General features: G+C 44.5%; 1 long non-coding RNA gene across 1 annotated transcript in view; it reads right to left on the reverse strand.

Annotated features, from left to right (window-relative positions):
• The window catches only part of LOC125945196 (uncharacterized), a 16,408-nt gene extending 10,605 nt beyond the window's left edge, over window positions 1-5,803 (reverse strand). Inside the window, exons 1-2 of the long non-coding RNA XR_007466686.1 lie at window positions 5,713-5,803; window positions 693-758 (exon numbers count right to left, since the gene is read on the reverse strand). This is a non-coding gene — a long non-coding RNA (uncharacterized LOC125945196). The remainder of the gene's footprint in view (window positions 1-692; window positions 759-5,712) is intronic.
• Window positions 5,804-6,198: the final 395 nt, after the last annotated feature.

Genomic DNA, 6,198 nt, shown 5'->3' on the forward strand with positions numbered 1-6,198 from the left:
CTAGACTCATCAATCTCTCGGTGCAGTGTTAATCGTTAAAAAAAGTAAAAAAAAATGTTTTAAAAAAAGTAAAAAAAATGTTAAAAGAAGTGGTGCCACTCAAAAAAAAAATGCTTCGCAATAAAAGCAACCCGGGTCGACTGTCGTATCATTACAGAAAAGTTGCCTCGGTTCCATCTTTCACTGCTGCCGACGTCAGTCGTCACTAGACGCACCGGCGACCGCTTACGGACGGGAGTTGAAGATGATAGCGAAAATAATATTTGCTATATCTGCAGTCAGTCTTTCATATATCACATCAACAATACAACGGTTAATAAATTCTCACACCTGGAAAGGAACGACAGCGCATCCGAATACGGAAAAGTGAGAACGCTGAGAGAGATGCATGCCTGGAGCAAAACAGATATTTCCCGTTAGCCGGGTACACAGAAGCAAGGAGGGATCAAAACGCAAGTTTAGGTATGAGGGGAGAGTACTGCTTGCTACCAAGGAAACAACTGTCGGGGACCCAGTGTTCATGGTAATGCACATTGTTCTCGCTGACCTGCAGAAGTTAATCAGGTGATTTTTTCTTGCGTTGAGTTAGAGTATGACTTGTGAATATCATTTGTAGAACCTGTCTAAAATTCACGTTTCATCACCTTTTTTGGACTTGCTCGTCTTTTAATATTAAAATATTGTTTACTTACTTATATTTGTCGGTGTCGCGTCCACTACTATCATGGCACACATAACCAGGTACGTGACTCGCATGGCTGCAAACACGTATAACAAAGAGATGAAAAGCGCGGCTGAGTAATAAGTCGTTTCGCCAGAGGCGTTCGCAACAACCACAAACAGTAATTGAGACCACGCAGAATAACCATTTGGCGTGTATTTTCTTAGCCCTGGTGCTCTTGTCCGACGAGCAAGAATGACTGCTGTAATATTACAGAACCGGTCTTTTTAGTGATATAGCATTGAACGTTACAGCGATAGAAATATCTCCATGTAGGCAATTACGTGGTGACAAAAATCAGGATGAGAAATATGGGCTCACGTCTGATGAGAAAGTATTGCATATGATTTTATGGCGCGTTCGAAAAGAGCACTCTACACGAGGTGACCTAAAAGCAGTCAGAAGAAGTAAAATAAAAATAAAAATGTATTGCGTCTGTTATTTTTGCAGGCAGTGGCTCGAAGCCGATGATGCCGGAAAAGTTGATTAAAAACGACGTAAATTTTTTCATAGTCCAAGTGCTAACTGTGTAAAACGTGTTTCATTGCGATGGCAATTATATAGACAGTCGAAGCGCGTTCTTGCCATTGCTGCCGTCATGATGTCCTGGTATCGAAGAAGCATGCGTTACTCACACTAAGAGCGCTAGGTCTCCGGAAATACGAGCGACACGCAGTGCATTTGGCCGCCAAAGCGGCAACGCCAATAGGACGCATTGTCAGTGTCCCCTCAGTCGGTTTGGTACCGTTGTGAGCACGCAGACTAGCTCTTTTGTTGGGTTACTGTGTCCATGCACTGTTCTCCGTGGAGCACCCACCTAAACCGACTAATACTTCCACGGGGTGCCGTCAAACGCCGTTGGTTTTCTGTTGGCACCATCGAGCTGCCATGCCTGCAGCACCACTGGCGGCCCTGCTCATCACGAATGCAGAAGGCACATTCATACACATACACGCCCAAGCGCTGTCCGTATGAAGGTCTCAACGTCGGCATTATGAGACGGCTGGTAGCTGTTGCACAGCAGCGGTTGGGTCACTTGCAGCGTCGCACTGGTGCGGGCTGTTTCACGTTTAGCGAGTGGTGTAAAAAAAAAAAAATCAAAGCCCCTTTCTTAAAGAAGGGTGGTTGAACGCGAAGCTTTCGCCCATGCAAACTGAATCAAAGTCCAAAGCCAACCACCACGCAACTAACGCAAGAAATGCTCAGCGACCCGATGCGATGCATGTGATTTGATTGCTTGTTTAGGATTGTATTTTTTTTAAATGTTGAAGTTCAATGAAAACACATTTCGTCAAGTTGCATCGCCTTTATTTTAGATCCTGTAGCCGTTGATTACACGCACACACTCTCACTTTCACGGACTGCATGCCGTTGACGATAACACGGGATCGGCCTTATACGGGCCAGATCGCGATCGCGCTTACATTTGCGTATGACAGCCTCTTCTGCTGTGCGCTGCACCTGCGTCCTACAATGGGTAATGACCGGGAATGCATTTCGTGACGCGCGTAATGCAATGCAGATATATACAGTTCGTGGGGTAGCGGGGCGTTGCAGTTCCTATTGTTGTTATCGGTACAACTGCGAATATAAAGTGTAGTGGTCTGCGATTATGTGCGCAGATGCGCAGATTGTTCTATTGTGTCCGCAGATGCGCAGATAGTTTCATTCTGTAAGTTGGCTTTCCTGCAGTACATTTTTGGCGCTCACGAACGAATCAGTGAGACATAGAAAGCTTCGCTTTAAAAAAGGCCCGTTACTGCAGCGCACGTCACCGAGTTATTTGACTGTATGTCTTGACGCGCGTATTAAGTTTCCCACACTTTCACATGCCTAAGTCGTCATAGCAACCATACTGCTGCTAAGAGCAATCCCCAGCCGCGGTAACCCAGTGGCTATGGCGGGGCACTTCTGAGCTCAATGTCGCGGGTTCGATCCCGGCCATGTCGGCTGCATTTTTTTGCGGGTTAAATGCAAAAACGCCAGTGTGCCTATATTTAGGTGCACGTTAAGGTACCACAAGCAGCTAAAATAAGAGTCCCAACTATACGGCGTGCCACATAATCAAATGGTGGTAACTGCACGCAAAGCCGCATAATTAAATTTTGAAGAGCAATCATGTTCTTTCTCAACGCGCTATGCCGGCAGGTACTGCTGTAGGTTGCAAGGTCAGGCGGCTTCTTCGTAGCAGGCCACAGTTACGTTGACGCCTTGTCGCATTAACACTGTCAACATGTGAGCCCTTCACTTGTGTTTTTCGAAGCACCATGGATAATGCTGCTGTCGTGCACGAGTACACAGTGGCTACGCACTCACCGCCCCTTATTGTGTATAACATACGTGCCAAATCTCTCGCATGTTTCGTAAAATTGACGAATTTGGTCTCGTTCTGTGATTTTACGAATTTCGCGTTAGGTTTTACGGAAAATACTCGTGTTTCAGAAAAAATATTTTTAAGGCGTTCATGGTTGGGGTGAGGAAAAAGTAAAAAAAAAATTAACTGTGGCTCCAATTCAGGTTGTGAAGGTAATTGGACAGCAAAGCTGTAAACGACACCCACAACGATTACCCATTATGACGTTACTTGAATTCACACACGTGGCTCTACAATGAGTGAAACCAGGGACAAGTGAAATGTTTCTAACCACACCCTCTATTACTGCACAACGACATTATATTCACGATGTTTTTAGGGCGTGCTTTACTTTCCGTGGTCTACCCATGGTACCCTGGAATGAACTGAAGGAGTTGCTGTAAACCGTGGTGGCGCCACTACGTGATTTCTATGCTGTTGAGTACTTTTCCACTCAGAGTAGCTTACGCAACCGTAGTATTTACCGGGGAACACACGCGGGAGAAGGAACGCTGTGAACGACACCCACAACGATTACCCATTGTAACGTCACTTGAATTCACACACGTGGCTCTACAAAAAGTGAAACCAGACACACTGGTTTCACGAGGGTTTTGAAGGACGTCAACCCCTTTCGAAGCAGCTGCAAACCTAATCTTTACCGAAACGTGTCGGAGGGTGTTCCCATTGTTCACACGCGCCTTAGCATCCTTCATGTGATTGTGATACTTGTTTTGTGGTTTTTCTTTTGAAAGCGAGTGCTGATATGTATGCTGCATGCCTGATTTCAAAGGTGATGTGCTGTGTGTATTCAATTTTTAGCCTGGCGTTTTTTGCTAACGCCAACCACACGAAAATTTCCTTGGCTGGTAGAGGTATACAGCTTCACTGTAAAACAAAAACAAACATGCAAGAAAAGAATAATTTGGTACTTGCGCCACCGTCTTGAGGCAGTGCAACACGCAGTATGCTATAGGGGTTTATTCAGTATAGTTGCTGAAGCAGGCAAAATCAGCTACAGCAAAGTCGCTGAAAAACTGTGATCTGAAGACAATGTGCTGCTTGTCTTATAGATTACACTTGGTGCTACTTGTGTGCTGAAGTTAGATCAATAATAAAGCGCTTAATCAAGGGAGTATAAAACATGCTGAGCATGCGTGTTTTATACCGCCGATCAGCGGAAGAGGTCTCCAGCATTGCGTAACAACGTCGCACAGAACATTACGCCAGCTTCGAACTCTAAGCCAACTGGGTCTTGCTTCTTGCTCTATTATAATAGCGCCAATCAATAATAGGTAAGGTCACCCATCATTTAACCTAATCTCGCGGTGAGTACAACACTGATGTTTTGTCATCATTATCAAAATCAGTATTCGTTGTAATGCTGCTAGGATGAGACGGTGACGAGCTGGGAACGTGCTTTAGTTCCGGCGCTTTAAGGAAACAGGGAAATTGAGTGAAAAAGAAAGACGAAAGAACAGGTAGGAGCGTCCTACCTGTATACTGTCGTCTATATTGTTCTCTCAATATTTCCCATTTCGTTAAAGCGCTGGAAATGCATGAAATGATGGTATTTGAAGTATAGCTCAGCTGTCCGCTATAAGTACTAAAAATTCCTTTTTACTACGGCATTTAATTGGCTCTACACTATAGCATGGTACGCGCTGACGGTGTGCTAAGACGTTGCAGTTTCGGCGTGTCTGTCATGGTTTCGCAGATAGATGGCGCATGCGCAGAAAACACAGGAATCACGTATCACGGTAACGTATCACGTATCACACAGCGAAAACGTTGTGATGGTTGGCAGGGAGAGAGAAAAGGATAAATCAAAGACATGGAGGTTAACGATGACTGCAAAAGTGTGTAAACGATTAAGAGGAAGATAGTAAAAATAATACTCTATGGGGAGTGTGTTCATTATATTGCAAGAATGTGCAGGGGACACATGTTTGAAAATAAATATTTCTTTACTAACGTCTCGGTCACGACACAGCCTTCATCAGAGTGAACCCAAAATGCCGACAGCCATAGCACGATCAAAACATTATTAAAGAAACATTTGCTTTCAAATTTGTGCCAGCTGCAATAGACAATAACACCTGGACGGATATATATGTATGTTTGTATTGGAGTCTAGACACGTAACATTAAGAACATTTAGAGAAATATTCAGAGTGAAGTATCCTAGTGCAATTGTTACGCACGATTAGTATGATAATCACACAGCGGGGCACTTTCGGCTGCGCTCATGCGGTTGCACAAAATGATACTTAATGGTATGCGGTTCCTTCGTCATTAAGTAGTTCGAAATGGAAGCACGAAAAACAAAAATTGGGAGGCAGAACGAAGAGCACTAGAGCTTGCGAGCCAAATATGAGCGACGGATAGATAGAAGCAAACGCGTTAAATTCTGCATATTTAGCATATATTACTTGTAAAGGCCGAGTCAGTGTGCTACTGGGATTATTTAATACGTCACGGTGCCAACGTAGACGCGACGTAAATTTTGTGCCTGGTCTCTTGTATGTTTGTTGACACGCTCCACAATAAACGACTGCTAGAATGCTACACAAGCTAGAATTCTTACACAAAGCGACGACCATTACTCGTTATGCTATAGCTACGTTTTCTCACTTACTTTCTGACTTCTTTTTCCTCAGCTTGCCCGGTGTCGAAAACCTGAGGACTTGGGTGCCGCACGCTTTCCAAGTTTTCATTGTCGAGTGAGAAGCACGTAATTTAAATATGTTCAGAGAATAGCACCTAAAAAGAAAGCTCTCTGACGTGTAACACCTGGTTGAGCAAAAACAGCCACAAGTTGCACATTTTTGCCGATGCAGCTCGAAGAGGAACAGATGGAAATATTCCAGTTTTTACAGAGCACATAGGAATGAGTTCGGGGCCGTCATCAGGTAGCTTTAAGATGCAGCTTGTGACTCAGACTAAGCCATTAGTTATCGCACAGCTTTTCTGTATTAGTCGATCATGCGTCGACGAATACAGAAGATATTTCTCGCCCCAATTTACCCGTGTTACGGGTCGGGGTTCGGTAAACCTATAACAGCGTCTGCTAGGAGCTCGAACCAGGTTGACCATCGGAGAGGGTCCGGCAGGGAAGAAGAGG

Source organism: Dermacentor silvarum, chromosome 4, assembly GCF_013339745.2.
Source record: "Dermacentor silvarum isolate Dsil-2018 chromosome 4, BIME_Dsil_1.4, whole genome shotgun sequence".
NCBI lineage: Eukaryota > Metazoa > Arthropoda > Arachnida > Ixodida > Ixodidae > Dermacentor > Dermacentor silvarum.